Below are 17682 nucleotides of genomic sequence, written 5' to 3'. Positions count from 1 at the left end.
GCCACGTTGCGCATTGGGTAAGCTTATTTTTTTTTCCTTTGAGGGGACGAAGTAGAAATTGGTACATCTGTTTTTACGTTAATGAACATAAACCTTGTTAAAAGTAATTAAATTTGTAGCGTAAGCACATGTATAGTGTATAGCTTCTTAAATAGCCAATGATTAGAAACATGCTTCTGTCCAGGCACCGCTCGTCAGTGAATCTATGTATGGCGCCACGTTGCGCATTGGGTAAGCTTATTTTTTTTTCCTTTGAGGGGACGAAGTAGAAATTGGTACATCTGTTTTTACCTTAATGAACATAAACCTTGTTAAAAGTAATTAAATTTGTAGCGTAAGCACATGTATATTGTATAGCTACTTAAATAGCCAATGATTAGATGCGTGCTTCTGTCCAGGCACCGCTCGTCAGTGATACTATGTATGGCGCCACGTTGCGCATTGGGTAAGCTTATTTTTTTTGCTTTTGAGGTGACGAAGTAGATATTGGTACATCTGTTTTTACCTTAATGAACATAAACCTTGTTAAAAGTGATTAAATTTGTAGCGTAAGCACATGTATAGTGTATAGCTACTTAAATAGCCAATGATTAGATGCGTGCTTCTGTCCAGGCACTGCTCGTCAGTGATACTAGGTATGCCGCCACGTTGCGCATTGGGTAAGCTTATTTTTTTTGCATTTGAGGGGACGAAGTAGAAATTGGTACATCTGTTTTTACGTTAATGAACATAAACCTTGCAAAAATTAATTAAATTTGTAGCGTAAGCACATGTATAGTGTATAGCTACTTAAATAGCCATGATTATATGCGTGCTTCTGTCCAGGCACCGCTCGTAATAGATACTATGTATGGCGCCACGTTGCGCATTGGGTAAGCTTATTTTTTTTGCTTTTGAGGGGACGAAGTAGATATTGGTACATCTGTTTTTACCTTAATGAACATAAACCTTGTTAAAATTAATCAAATTTGTAGCGTAAGCACATGTATAGTGTATAGCTACTTAAATAGCCATGATTAGATGCATGCTTCTGTCCAGGCACCGCTTGTCAGTGATACTAGGTATGCGCCACGTTGCGCATTGGGTAAGCTTATTTTTTTGCCTTTGAGGTGACGAAGAAGATTTTGGTACATCTGTTTTTACCTTAATGAACATAAACCTTGTTAAAAGTAATAAAATTTGTAGCGTAAGTACATGTATAGTGTATAGCTACTTAAATAGCTAATGATTAGATGCGTGCTTCTGTCCAGGCACCGCTCGTCAGTGACACTATGTATGGCGCCACGTTGCGCATTGGGTAAGCTTATTATTTGTGCCTTTGAGGGGACGATGTAGAAATTGGTACATCTGTTTTTACGTTAATGAACATAAACCTTGTTAAAATTAATTAAATTTGTAGCGTAAGCACATGTATAGTGTATAGCTACTTAAATAGCCATGATTAGATGCATGCGTCTGTCCAGGCAACGCTCGTAAGTGATACTATGTATGGCGCCACGTTGCGCATTGGGTAAGCTTATTTTTTTTGCTTTTGAGGATACGAAGTAGATATTGGGACATCTGTTTCTACCTTAATGAACATAAACCTTGTTAAAATTAATTAAATTTGTAGCGTATGCACATGTATAGTGTATAGCTACTTAAATAGCCATGATTAGATGCATGCTTCTGTCCAGGCACCGCTCGTCAGTGATACTAGGAATGCCGCCACGTTGCGCATTGGTTAAGCTTATTTTTTTTGCCTTTGAGGTGACGAAGTAGAATTTGGTACATCTCTTTTTACCTTAATGAACATAAACGTTGTTAAAAGTAATAAAATTTGTAGCATAAGCACATGTATAATGTATAGCTACTTAAATAGCCAATGATTAGATGCGTGCTTCTGTCCAGGCACCGCTCGTCAGAGATACTAGGTATGCGCCACGTTGCGCATTGGTTAAGCTTATTTTTTTTGCCTTTGAGGGGACGAAGTAGAAATTGGTACATCTGTTTTTAGCTTAATGATCACAAACCTTGTTAAAAGTAATTAAATTTGCAGCATAAGCACATGTATAGTGTATAGCTACTTAAATAGCCAATGATTAGATGCGTGCTTCTGTCCAGGCACCGCTCGTCAATGATACTACATTTGGCTCCATGATGCACATTGAGTAAACTTATTTGTTTTGCCTTTGAGGGGACGAAGTAGAAATTGGTACATCTGTTTTTACGTTAATGAACAGAAACCTTGTTAAAAGTAATTAAATTGGTAGCATAAGCACATGTATAGTGTATAGCTACTTTAATAGCCAATTACCTGATGCGTGCTTCTGTCCAAACACCGCTAGTCAGTGATACTAGGTATGCCGCCACGTTGCGCATTGGGTAAGCTTATTTTTTTTGCCTTTGAGGGGACGAAATAGAAAAATTTGCATCTGTTTTTACGTTAATGAACATAAACCTTGTTAAAAGTAATTAAATTTGTAGCATAAGCACATGTACAGTGTATAGCTACTTAAATAGCCAATGATTAAATGCGTGCTTCGGTCCAGGCACCGCTCGTCAGTGATAGTAGGTATGCTGCCACGTTGCGCATTGGGTAAGCCTATTTTTTTTGCCTTTGAGGTGACGAAGTAGAATTTGGTACATCTGTTTTTACCTTAATGAACATAAACCTTGTTAAAAGTAATAAAATTTGTAGCATAAGCACATGTGTAATGTATAGCTACTTAAATAGCCAATGATTAGATGCATGCTTCTGTCCAGGCACCGCTCGTCAATGATACTACATATGGCGCCATGTTGCAACTTGGGTAAGGTTATTTGTTTTGCCTTTGAGGGGACGAAGTAGAAATTGGTACATCTGTTTTTACATTAATGAACAGAAACCTTGTTAAAAGTAATTACATTTGTAGCATAAGCACATGTATAGTGTATAGCTACTTTAATAGCCAATTACTAGATGCGTGCTTCTGTCCAGACACCGCTAGTCAGTGGTAGTATGTATGTCGCCACGTTGCGCATTGGGTAAGCTTATTTTTTTTGCCTTTGAGGGGACGAAGTAGAAATTGGTACATCTGTTTTTACCTTAATGAACATAAACCTTGTTAAAAGTAATTAAATTTGAAGCGTAAGCACATGTATAGTGTATAGCTACTTATACAGCCATGATTAGATGCATGCTTCTGTCCAGGCACCGCTCGTCAGTGATACTAGGTATGCGCCACGTTGCGCATTGGGTAAGCTTATTTTTTTTGCCTTTGAGGTGACGAAGTAGAATTTGGTACACCTGTTTTTACCTTAATGAACATAAACCTTGTTAAAAGTAATATAATTTGTAGCATAAGCACATGTATAATGTATAGCTACTTAAATAGCCAATGATTAGATGCGTGCTTCTGTCCAGGCACCGCTCGTCAGAGATACTAGGTATGCGCCACGTTGCGCATTGGTTAAGCTTATTTTTTTTGCCTTTGAGGGGACGAAGTAGAAATTGGTACATCTGTTTTTACCTTAATGATCACAAACCTTGTTAAGAGTAATTAAATTTGCAGCATATGCACATGTATAGTGTATAGCTACTTAAATAGCCAATGATTAAATGCGTGCTTCTGTCCAGGCACCGCTCGTCAATGATACTAGGTATGCCGCCACGTTGCGCTTTGGGTAAGCTTATTTTTTTTGCCTTTGAGGGGACGAAGTAGAAATTGGTACATCTGTTTTTACGTAATGAACGTAAACCTTGTTAAAAGTAATTAAATTTGTAGTGTAAGCACATGTATAGTGTATAGCTACTTAAATAGCCAATGATTAGATGCGTGCTTCTGTCCAGGCACCGCTTGTCAGTGATACTATGTATGGCGCCACGTTGCGCATTGGGTAAGCTTATTTTTCTTGCCTCTGAGGGGACGAAGTAGAAATTGGTACATCTGTTTTTACGTTAATGAACATAAACCTTGTTAAAAGTAATTAAATTTGTAGCTTAAGCACATGTATAGTGTATAGCTACTTAAATAGCCAATGATTAGATACGTGCTTCTGTCCAGGCACCGCTCGTCAGTGATACTAGGTATGCCGCCACGTTGCGCATTGGGTAAGCTTATTTTGTTTGCCTTTGAGGAGACGAAGTAGAAATTGGTACATCTCTTTTTACGTTAATGAACATAAACCTTGTTAAAAGTAATTAAATTTGTAGCGTAAGCACATGTATAGTGTATAGCTACTTAAATAGCCAATGATTAGATGCGTGCTTCTGTCCAGGCACCGCTCGTCAGTGGAACTAGGTATGCCGCCACGTTGCGCATAGGGTAATCTTATTTTTTTTGCCTTTGAGGGGACGAAGTGGAAATTGGTACATCTGTTTTTACCTTAATGAACATAAACCTTGTTAAAAGTAATTAAATTTGTAGCATAAGCACATGTATAGTGTATAGGGACTTAAATAGCCAATGATTAGATGCGTGCTTCTGTCCAGGCACCGCTCGTCAGTGATACTAGGTATGGCGCCAAGTTTCGCTTTGGGTAAGCTTATTTTTTTTGCCTTTGAGGTGACGAAGTAGAATTGGTACATTTGTTTTTACCTTAATGAACATAAACCTTGTAAAAATATTAAAATTTGTAGCATAAGCACATGTATATTGTATAGCTACTTAAATAGTTAATGATTAGATACGTGTCTGTCCAGGCACCGCTCGCCAGTGATACTAGGTTTGCCGACACGTTGCGCATTGGGTAAGCTTATTTTTTTTGCCTTTGAGGTGACGAAGTAGAATTTGGTACATCTGTTATACCTTAATGGACATAAACCTTGTTAAAAGTAATAAAATTTGTAGCATAAGCACATGTATAATGTATAGCTACTTAAATAACCAATGATTAGATGCGTGCTTCTGTCCAGGCACCGCTCGTCAGTGATACAAGGAATGCCGCAACGTTGCGCATTGGGTAAGCTTATTTTTTTTGCCTTTGAGGTGACGAAGTAGAATTTGGTACACCTGTTTTTACCTTAATGAACATAAACCTTGTTAAAAGTAATATAATTTGTAGCATAAGCACATGTATAATGTATAGCTACTTAAATAGCCAATGATTAGATGCGTGCTTCTGTCCAGGCACCGCTCGTCAGAGATACTAGGTATGCGCCACGTTGCGCATTGGTTAGGCTTATTTTTTTTGCCTTTGAGGGGACGAAGTGGAAATTGGTACATCTTTTTTTACCTTAATGATCACAAACCTTGTTAAGAGTAATTAAATTTGCAGCATAAGCACATGTATAGTGTATAGCTACTTAAATAGCTAATGATTAGATGCGTGCTTCTGTCCAGGCACCGCTCGTCAGTGATACTAGGTATGCCGCCACGTTGCGCATTGGGTAAGCTTATTTTTTTTGCCTTTGAGGGGACGAAGTAGAAATTGGTACATCTGTTTTTACATTAATGAACATAAACTTTGTTAAAATTAATTAAATTTGTAGCGTAAGCACATGTATAGTGTATAGCTACTTAAATAGCCAATGATTAGATGCGTGCTTCTGTCCAAGCACCGCTCGTCAGTGATACTATGTATGGCGCCACGTTGCGCATTGGGTAAGCTTATTTTTTTTGCCTTTGAGGGGACGAAGTAGAAATTGGTACATCTGTTTTTACGTTAATGAACATAAACCTTGTTAAAAGTAATTAAATTTGTATCGTAAGCACATGTATAGTGTATAGCTACTTAAATAGCCAATGATTAGATGCGTGCTTCTGTCCAGGCACCGCTCGTCAGTGATACTATGTATGGCGCCACGTTGCGCATTGGGTAAGCTTATTTTTTCTGCCTTTGAGGGGACAAAGTAGAAATTGGTACATCTGTTTTTACCTTAATGAACATAAACCTTGTTAAAAGTAATTACATTTGTAGCGTAAGCACATGTATAGTGTATAGCTACTTAAATAGCCAATGATTAGATGCGTGCTTCTGTCCAGTCACCGCTCGTCAGTGATACTATGTATGGCGCCACGTCGCGCATTGGGTAAGCTTCTTTTTTTTGCCTTTGAGTGGACGAAGTAGAAATTGATACATCTGTTTTTACGTTAATGAACATAAACCTTGTTAAAAGTAATTAAATTTGTAGCGTAAGCACTTGTATAGTGTATAGCTACTTAAATAGCCAATGATTAGGTGCGTGCTTCTGTCCAGGACCCGCTCGTCAGTGATACTATGTATGGCGCCACGTTGCGCATTGGTTAAGCTTATTTTTTTTTGCTTTTGAGGTGACGAAGTACATATTGGTACATCTGTTTTTACGTTAATGAACATAAACCTTGTTAAAAGTAATTAAATTTGTAGCGTAAGCACATGTATAGTGTATAGCTACTTAAATAGCCAATGATTAGGTGCGTCCTTCTGTCCAGGACCCGCTCATCAGTGATACTAGGTATGGCGCCACGTTGCGCATTGGGTAAGCTTATTTTTTTTGGCCTTTGAGGGGACGAAGTAGAAATTGGTATATCTGTTTTTACCTTAATGAACATAAACCTTAGTGAAATTAATTAAATTTGTAGCGTAAGCACACGTATACTGTATAGCTACTTAAATAGCCAATGATTAGATGCGTGCTTCTGTCCAGGCACCGCTCGTCAGTGATACTATGTATGGCGCGACGTTGCGCATTGGGTAAGCTTATTTTTTTTTCCTTTGAGGGGACGAAGTAGAAATTGGTACATCTGTTTTTACGTTAATGAACATAAACCTTGTTAAAAGTAATTAAATTTGTAGCGTAAGCACATGTATAGTGTATAGCTTCTTAAATAGCCAATGATTAGAAACATGCTTCTGTCCAGGCACCGCTCGTCAGTGAATCTATGTATGGCGCCACGTTGCGCATTGGGTAAGCTTCTTTTTTTTGCCTTTGAGGGGACGAAGTAGAAATTGGTACATCTGTTTTTACCTTAATGAACATAAACCTTGTTAAAAGTAATTAAATTTGTAGCGTAAGCATATGTATATTGTATAGATACTTAAATAGCCAATGATTAGATGCGTGCTTCTGTCCAGGCACTGCTCGTCAGTGATACTAGGTATGCCGCCACGTTGCGCATTGGGTAAGCTTATTTTTTTTGCATTTGAGGGGACGAAGTAGAAATTGGTACATCTGTTTTTACGTTAATGAACATAAACCTTGTTAAAATTAATTAAATTTGTAGCGTAAGCACATGTATAGTGTATAGCTACTTAAATAGCCATGATTATATGCGTGCTTCTGTCCAGGCACCGCTCGTAAGTGATACTATGTATGGCGCCACGTTGCGCATTGGGTAAGCTTATTTTTTTTGCTTTTGAGGGGACGAAGTAGATATTGGTACATCTGTTTTTACCTTAATGAACATAAACCTTGTTAAAATTAATCAAATTTGTAGCGTAAGCACATGTATAGTGTATAGCTACTTAAATAGCCATGATTAGATGCATGCTTCTGTCCAGGCACCGCTCGTCAGTGATACTAGGTATGCGCCACGTTGCGCATTGGGTAAGCTTATTTTTTTGCCTTTGAGGTGACGAAGAAGATTTTGGTACATCTGTTTTTACCTTAATGAACATAAACCTTGTTAAAAGTAATAAAATTTGTAGCGTAAGTACATGTATAGTGTATAGCTACTAAAATAGCTAATGATTAGATGCGTGCTTCTGTCCAGGCATCGCTCGTCAGTGACACTATGTATGGCGCCACGTTGCGCATTGGGTAAGCTTATTATTTGTGCCTTTGAGGGGACGATGTAGAAATTGGTACATCTGTTTTTACGTTAATGAACATAAACCTTGTTAAAATTAATTAAATTTGTAGCGTAAGCACATGTATAGTGTATAGCTACTTAAATAGCCATGATTAGATGCATGCGTCTGTCCAGGCACCGCTCGTAAGTGATACTATGTATGGCGCCACGTTGCGCATCGGGTAAGCTTATTTTTTTTGCTTTTGAGGATACGAAGTAGATATTGGGACATCTGTTTCTACCTTAATGAACATAAACCTTGTTAAAATTAATTAAATTTGGAGCGTATGCACATGTATAGTGTATAGCTACTTAAATAGCCATGATTAGATGCATGCTTCTGTCCAGGCACCGCTCGTCAGTGATACTAGGAATGCCGCCACGTTGCGCATTGGTTAAGCTTATTTTTTTTGCCTTTGAGGTGACGAAGTAGAATTTGGTACATCTCATTTTACCTTAATGAACATAAACGTTGTTAAAAGTAATAGAATTTGTAGCATAAGCACATGTATAATGTATAGCTACTTAAATAGCCAATGATTAGATGCGTGCTTCTGTCCAGGCACCGCTCGTCAGAGATACTAGGTATGCGCCACGTTGCGCATTGGTTAAGCTTATTTTTTTTGCCTTTGAGGGGACGAAGTAGAAATTGGTACATCTGTTTTTAGCTTAATGATCACAAACCTTGTTAAAAGTAATGAAATTTGCAGCATAAGCACATGTATAGTGTATAGCTACTTAGATAGACAATGATTAGATGCGTGCTTCTGTCCAGGCACCGCTCGTCAATGATACTACATTTGGCTCCATGTTGCACATTGAGTAAGCTTATTTGTTTTGCCTTTGAGGGGACGAAGTAGAAATTGGTACATCTGTTTTTACGTTAATGAACAGAAACCTTGTTAAAAGTAATTAAATTGGTAGCATAAGCACATGTATAGTGTATAGCTACTTTAATAGCCAATTACTAGATGCGTGCTTCTGTCCAGACACCACTAGTCAGTGATACTAGGTATGCCGCCACGTTGCGCATTGGGTAAGCTTATTTTTTTTGCCTTTGAGGGGACGAAATAGAAAAATTTGCATCTGTTTTTACGTTAATGAACATAAACCTTGTTAAAAGTAATTAAATTTGTAGCATAAGCACATGTACAGTGTATAGCTACTTAAATAGCCAATGATTAAATGCGTGCTTCGGTCCAGGCACCGCTCGTCAGTGATAGTAGGTATGCCGCCACGTTGCGCATTGGGTAAGCCTATTTTTTTTGCCTTTGAGGTGACGAAGTAGAATTTGGTACATCTGTTTTTACCTTAATGAACATAAACCTTGTTAAAAGTAATAAAATTTGTAGCATAAGCACATGTGTAATGTATAGCTACTTAAATAGCCAATGATTAGATGCATGCTTCTGTCCAGGCACCGCTCGTCAATGATACTACATGTGGCGCCATGTTGCAACTTGGGTAAGTTTATTTGTTTTGCCTTTGAGGGGACGAAGTAGAAATTGGTATATCTGTTTTTACGTAATGAACAGAAACCTTGTTAAAAGGAATTAAATTTGTAGCATAAGCACATGTATAGTGTATAGCTACTTTAATAGCCAATTACTAGATGCGTGCTTCTGTCCAGACACCGCTAGTCAGTGGTACTAGGTATGCCGCCACGTTGCGCATTGGGTAAGCTTATTTTTTTGCCTTTGAGGGGACGATGTAGAAATTGGTACATCTGTTTTTACCTTAATGAACATAAACCATGATAAAGGTAATTAAATTTGTAGCATAAGCACATGTATAGTGTATAGCTGCTTAAATAGCCAATGATTAGATGCATGCTTCTGTCCAGGCACCGCTCGTCAATGATACTACATATGGCGCCGTGTTGCATTTTGGGTAAACTTATTTTTTTTGCCTTTGAGCGGACGAAGTAGAAATTGGTACATCTGTTTTTACGTTAATGAACATAAACCTTGTTAAAAGTAATTAAATTTGTAGCATAAGCACATGTATAGTGTATAGCTACTTAAATAGCCAATGATCAGATGCGTGCTTGTGTCCAGGCAAAGCTCGTCAGTGATACTAGGTATGCCGCCACATTGCCCATTGGGTAAGCTTATTTTTTTTGCCTTTGAGAGGACGAAGTAGAAATTGGTACATCTGTTTTTACCTTAATGAACATAAACCTTGTTAAAAGTAATTAAATTTGGATCATAAGTACAAATATAGTGTACAGCTACTCAAATAGCCAATGATTAGATGCGTGCTGCTGTCCAGGCACCGCTCGTCTGTGATACCAGGTGTGCTGCCACGTTGCACATTGGGTAAGCTTTTTTTTAAGGCCTTTATGGGGATGAAGTAGAAATTGGTACATCTGTTTTGACGTTAATGAACATAAACCTTGAGAAAAGTAATTAAATTTGTAACATAAGCACATGTATAGTGTATAGCTACTTAAATAGCCATGAATAGATGCGTGCTTCTGTCCAGGCACCGCTCGTCAATGATACTAGGTATGCCGCAACGTTGCGCATTGGGTAAGCTTATTTTTTTTGCCTTTGAGGTGACGAAGAAGAATTTGGTACATCCGATTTTACCTTAATGAACATAAACCTTGTTAATAGTAATAAAATTTGTAGCATAAGCAGATGTATAATGTATAGCTACTTAAATAGCCAATGATTAGATGCATGCTTCTGTCCAGGCACCGCTCGTCAATGATACTCCATATGGCGCCATGTTGCAAATTGGGTAAGTTTATTTCTTTTGCCTTTGAGGGGACGAAGTAGAAATTGGTACATCTGTTTTTACGTTAATGAACATAAACCTTGTTAAAAGTAATTAAACTTGTAGCATAAGCACATGTATAGTGTATAGCTACTTAAATAGCCATGAATAGATGCGTGCTTCTGTCCAGGCACCGCTCGTCAGTGATACTAGGTATGCCGCCACGTTGCGCTTTGGGTAAGCTTATTTTTTTGCCTTTGAGGGGACGATGTAGAAATTGGTACAACTGTTTTTACCTTATTGAACATAAACCATGTTAAAGGTAATTAAATTTGTAGCATAAGCACATGTATAGTGCATAGCTGCTTAAATAGCCAATGATCAGATGCATGCTTCTGTCCAGGCACCGCTCGTCAATGATACTACATATGGCGCCATGTTGCATTTTGGGTAAGCTTATTTTTATTTGCCTTTGAGGGGACGAGGTAGAAATTGGTACATCTGTTTTTACGTTAATGAACATAAACCTTGTTAAAAGTAATTAAATTTGTAGCATAAGCACATGTATAGTGTATAGGTACTTAAATAGCTAATGATTAGATGCGTGCTTCTGTCCAGGCACCGCTTGTCAGTGATGCTAGGTATGCCGCCACGTTGCGCATTGGGTAAGCTTATTTTTTTGCCTTTGAGGGGACGAAGTAGAAATTGGTACATCTGTTTTTACTTTAATGAACATAAACCTTGTTAAATGTAATTAAATTTGAATCATAAGCACATGTATGTTGAATAGCTACTTAAATAGCCAATGATTAGATGCGTTCTTCTGTCCAGGCACCGCTCGTCAATGATACTACATATGGCGCCATGTTGCACATTAGGTAAGCTTATTTCTTTTGCCTTTGAGGGGACAATGTAGAAATTGGTACAACTGTTTTTGCGTTAATGAACAGAAACCCTGTTAAAAGTAATTGAATTTGTATCATAAGCACATGTATAGTGTATAGCTACTTAAATAGCCATGAATAGATGCGTGCTTCTGTCCAGGCACCGCTCGTCAATGATACTAGGTATGCCACCACGTTTCGCATTGGGTAAGCTTATTTTTTTTGCCTTTGAGGGGACGAAGTAGAAATTGGTACATCTGATTTTAGCTTAATGAACACAAACCTTGTTAAAAGTAATTAAATTGGTAGCATAAGTACATGTATAGTGTGTAGCTACTTAAATAGCCAATGATTAGATGCGTGCTTGTGTCCAGGCACCGCTCGTCAGTGATACCGCATACGGCGCCATGTTGCACATTGGGTAAGCTTATTTCTTTTGCCCTTTAGGGGACGAAGTAGAAATTGGTACATCTGTTTTTATATTAATGAATGTAAATCTTGTTAAAGGTAATTAAATTTGTAGCATAAGCGCATGTATAGTGTACAGCTACTTAAATAGCCAATGGTCAGATGCGTGCTTCTGTCCAGGCACCGCTCATCAGTGATACTAGGTATGCCGCCACATTGCGCATTGGGTAAACATATTTTTTTTGCCTTTGAGGGGATGAAGTAGAAATTGGTACATCTGTTTTTACGTTAATGAACATAAACCTTGTTGAAAGTAATTAAATTTGTAGCATAAGCACATGTATAGTGTATGGCTACTTAAATAGCTAATTACTAGATGCGTGCTTCTGTCCAGGCACCGCTTGTCAGTGATACTAGGTATGCCGCCACGTTGTGCATTGGGTAAGCTTATTTTTTTTGCCTTTGAGGGGACGAAGTAGAAATTGGTACATCTGTTTTTACCTTAATCAACACAAACCTTGTTAAAAGTAATTAAATTTGTAGCATAAGTAGATGTATAGTGTATAGCTAGTTAAATAGCCAATGATTAGATGCATGCTTGTGTCCAGGCACCGCTCGTCAGTGATACTGCATACGGCGCCATGTTGCACATTGGGTAAGCTTATTTCTTTTGCCTTTAAGGGGACAAAGTAGAAATTGGTACATCTGTTTTTACCTCAATGAACATAAACCTTGTTAAAAGTAATTAAATTTGTATCATAAGCACATGTATAGTGTATAGCTAATTAAATAGCCAAAGAATCGGTGCGTGCTTCTGTCCAGGCACCGCTCGTCAGTGATACTAGGTATGCCGCCACGTTGCGCATTGGGTAAGCTTATTTTTTTTGCCTTTGAGGGGACGAGGTAGAAATTGGTACATCTGTATTTACGTTAATGAACATAAACCTTGTTAAAAGTAATTAAATTTGTAGCATAAGCACATGTATAGTGTATAGGTACTTAAATAGCTAATGATTAGATGCGTGCTTCTGTCCAGGCACCGCTTGTCAGTGATGCTAGGTATGCCGCCACGTTGCGCATTGGGTAAGCTTATTTTTTTGCCTTTGAGGGGACGAAGTAGAAATTGGTACATCTGTTTTTACTTTAATGAACATAAACCTTGTTAAATGTAATTAAATTTGAATCATAAGCACATGTATGTTGTATAGCTACTTAAATAGCCAATGATTAGATGCGTTCTTCTGTCCTGGCACCGCTCGTCAATGATACTACATATGGCGCCATGTTGCACATTAGGTAAGCTTATTTCTTTTGCCTTTGAGGGGACAATGGAGAAATTGGTACAACTGTTTTTGCGTTAATGAACAGAAACCCTGTTAAAAGTAATTAAATTTGTATCATAAGCACATGTATAGTGTATAGCTACTTAAATAGCCATGAATAGATGCGTGCTTCTGTCCAGGCACCGCTCGTCAATGATACTAGGTATGCCACCACGTTTTGCATTGGGTAAGCTTATTTTTTTTGCCTTTGAGGGGACGAAGTAGAAATTGGTACATCTGATTTTAGCTTAATGAACACAAACCTTGTTAAAAGTAATTAAATTGGTAGCATAAGTACATGTATAGTGTGTAGCTACTTAAATAGCCAATGATTAGATGCGTGCTTCTGTCCAGGCACCGCTCGTCAGTGATACTGCATACGGCGCCATGTTGCACATTGGGTAAGCTTATTTCTTTTGCCCTTTAGGGGACGAAGTAGAAATTGGTACATCTGTTTTTATATTAATGAATGTAAATCTTGTTAAAGGTAATTAAATTTGTAGCATAAGCGCATGTATAGTGTACAGCTACTTAAATAGCCAATGGTCAGATGCGTGCTTCTGTCCAGGCACCGCTCATCAGTGATACTAGGTATGCCGCCACATTGCGCATTGGGTAAACATATTTTTTTTGCCTTTGAGGGGATGAAGTAGAAATTGGTACATCTGTTTTTACGTTAATGAACATAAACCTTGTTGAAAGTAATTAAATTTGTAGCATAAGCACATGTATAGTGTATGGCTACTTAAATAGCTAATTACTAGATGCGTGCTTCTGTCCAGGCACCGCTTGTCAGTGATACTAGGTATGCCGCCACGTTGTGCATTGGGTAAGCTTATTTTTTTTGCCTTTGAGGGGACGAAGTAGAAATTGGTACATCTGATTTTAGCTTAATGAACACAAACCTTGTTAAAAGTAATTAAATTGGTAGCATAAGTACATGTATAGTGTGTAGCTACTTAAATAGCCAATGATTAGATGCATGCTTGTGTCCAGGCACCGCTCGTCAGTGATACTGCATACGGCGCCATGTTGCACATTGGGTAAGCTTATTTCTTTTGCCTTTGAGGGGACAAAGTAGAAATTGGTACATCTGTTTTTACCTCAATGAACATAAACCTTGTTAAAAGTAATTAAATTTGTATCATAAGCACATGTATAGTGTATAGCTACTTAAAAAGCCAAAGATTCGGTGCGTGCTTCTGTCCAGGCACCGCTCGTCAGTGATACTAGGTATGCCGCCACGTTGCGCATTGGGTAAGCTTATTTTTTTTGCCTTTGAGGGGACGAGGTAGAAATTGGTACATCTGTATTTACGTTAATGAACATAAACCTTGTTAAAAGTAATTAAATTTGTAGCAAAAGCACATGTATAGTGTATAGGTACTTAAATAGCTAATGATTAGATGCGTGCTTCTGTCCAGGCACCGCTTGTCAGTGATGCTAGGTATGCCGCCACGTTGCGCATTGGGTAAGCTTATTTTTTTGCCTTTGAGGGGACGAAGTAGAAATTGGTACATCTGTTTTTACTTTAATGAACATAAACCTTGTTAAATGTAATTAAATTTGAATCATAAGCACATGTATGTTGTATAGCTACTTAAATAGCCAATGATTAGATGCGTTCTTCTGTCCTGGCACCGCTCGTCAATGATACTACATATGGCGCCATGTTGCACATTAGGTAAGCTTATTTCTTTTGCCTTTGAGGGGACAATGTAGAAATTGGTACAACTGTTTTTGCGTTAATGAACAGAAACCCTGTTAAAAGTAATTAAATTTGTATCATAAGCACATGTATAGTGTATAGCTACTTAAATAGCCATGAATAGATGCGTGCTTCTGTCCAGGCACCGCTCGTCAATGATACTAGGTATGCCACCACGTTTTGCATTGGGTAAGCTTATTTTTTTTGCCTTTGAGGGGACGAAGTAGAAATTGGTACATCTGATTTTAGCTTAATGAACACAAACCTTGTTAAAAGTAATTAAATTGGTAGCATAAGTACATGTATAGTGTGTAGCTACTTAAATAGCCAATGATTAGATGCGTGCTTCTGTCCAGGCACCGCTCGTCAGTGATACTGCATACGGCGCCATGTTGCACATTGGGTAAGCTTATTTCTTTTGCCCTTTAGGGGACGAAGTAGAAATTGGTACATCTGTTTTTATATTAATGAATGTAAATCTTGTTAAAGGTAATTAAATTTGTAGCATAAGCGCATGTATAGTGTACAGCTACTTAAATAGCCAATGGTCAGATGCGTGCTTCTGTCCAGGCACCGCTCATCAGTGATACTAGGTATGCCGCCACATTGCGCATTGGGTAAACATATTTTTTTTGCCTTTGAGGGGATGAAGTAGAAATTGGTACATCTGTTTTTACGTTAATGAACATAAACCTTGTTGAAAGTAATTAAATTTGTAGCATAAGCACATGTATAGTGTATGGCTACTTAAATAGCTAATTACTAGATGCGTGCTTCTGTCCAGGCACCGCTTGTCAGTGATACTAGGTATGCCGCCACGTTGTGCATTGGGTAAGCTTATTTTTTTTGCCTTTGAGGGGACGAAGTAGAAATTGGTACATCTGATTTTAGCTTAATGAACACAAACCTTGTTAAAAGTAATTAAATTGGTAGCATAAGTACATGTATAGTGTGTAGCTACTTAAATAGCCAATGATTAGATGCATGCTTGTGTCCAGGCACCGCTCGTCAGTGATACTGCATACGGCGCCATGTTGCACATTGGGTAAGCTTATTTCTTTTGCCTTTGAGGGGACAAAGTAGAAATTGGTACATCTGTTTTTACCTCAATGAACATAAACCTTGTTAAAAGTAATTAAATTTGTATCATAAGCACATGTATAGTGTATAGCTACTTAAAAAGCCAAAGATTCGGTGCGTGCTTCTGTCCAGGCACCGCTCGTCAGTGATACTAGGTATGCCGCCACGTTGCACATTGGGTAAGCTTATTTTTTTTGCCTTTGAGGGGACGAGGTAGAAATTGGTACATCTGTATTTACGTTAATGAACATAAACCTTGTTAAAAGTAATTAAATTTGTAGCAAAAGCACATGTATAGTGTATAGGTACTTAAATAGCTAATGATTAGATGCGTGCTTCTGTCCAGGCACCGCTTGTCAGTGATGCTAGGTATGCCACCACGTTGCGCATTGGGTAAGCTTATTTTTTTGCCTTTGAGGGGACGAAGTAGAAATTGGTACATCTGTTTTTACTTTAATGAACATAAACCTTGTTAAATGCAATTAAATTTGAATCATAAGCACATGTATGTTGTATAGCTACTTAAATGGCCAATGATTAGATGCGTGCGTCTGTCCAGGCACCGCTCGTCAATGATACTCCATATGGCGCCATGTTGCACATTGGGTAAGCTTATTTCTTTTGCCTTTGAGGGGACAATGTAGAAATTGGTACAACTGTTTTTACGTTAATGAACAGAAACCCTGTTAAAAGTAATTAAATTTGTATCATAAGCACATGTATAGTGTATAGCTAGTTAAATAGCCAAAGGTTCGGTGCGTGCTTCTGTCCAGGCACCGCTCGTCAGTGATACTAGGTATGCCGCCACGTTGCGCATTGGGTAAGCTTATTTTTTTTGCCTTTGAGGGGACGAGGTAGTAATTGGTACATCTGTATTTACGTTAATGAACATAAACCTTGTTAAAAGTAATTAAATTTGTAGCATAAGCACATGTATAGTGTATAGGTACTTAAATAGCTAATGATTAGATGCGTGCTTCTGTCCAGGCACCGCTTGTCAGTGATGCTAGGTATGCCACCACGTTGCGCATTGGGTAAGCTTATTTTTTTGCCTTTGAGGGGACGAAGTAGAAATTGGTACATCTGATTTTACTTTAATGAACATAAACCTTGTTAAATGCAATTAAATTTGAATCATAAGCACATGAATGTTGTATAGCTACTTAAATGGCCAATGATTAGATGCGTGCTTCTGTCCAGGCACCGCTCGTCAATGATACTAGGTATGCCGCCACGTTGCGCATTGGGTAAGCTTATTTTTTTTGCCTTTGAGGGGACGAAGTAGAAATTGGTACATCTGTTTTTACGTTAATGAACAAAAACCTTGTTGAAAGTAATTAAATTTGTAGCCTAAGCACATGTATAGTGTATAGCTACTTAAATAGCCAATTACTAGATGCGTGCTTCTGTCCAGGCACCGCTGGTCAGTGATACTAGGTATGCCGCCACGTTGTGCATTGGGTAAACTTATTTCTTTTGCCTTTGAGGGGACGAAGTAGAATTTGGTACATCTGTTTTTACCTTAATGAACACAAACCTTGTTAAAAATAATTAAATTTGTAGCATAAGTACATGTATAGTGTATAGCTACTTAAATAGCCAATGATTAGATGCGTGCTTCTGTCCAGGCACCGCTCGTCAGTGATACTGCATACGGCGCCATGTTGCACATTGGGTAAGCTTATTTCTTTTGCCTTTGAGGGGACGAAGTAGAAATTGGTACATCTGTTTTTACCTTAATGAACATAAACCTTGTTAAAAGTAATTAAATTTGTATCATAAGCACATGTATAGTGTATAGCTACTTAAATAGCCATGATTAGATG

Source organism: Schistocerca piceifrons, chromosome 6 (assembly GCF_021461385.2).
Source record: "Schistocerca piceifrons isolate TAMUIC-IGC-003096 chromosome 6, iqSchPice1.1, whole genome shotgun sequence".
Lineage (NCBI taxonomy): Eukaryota > Metazoa > Arthropoda > Insecta > Orthoptera > Acrididae > Schistocerca > Schistocerca piceifrons.
The sequence above is the reverse complement of the archived record's forward strand: the minus strand, read 5'-3'. Positions refer to the sequence as shown.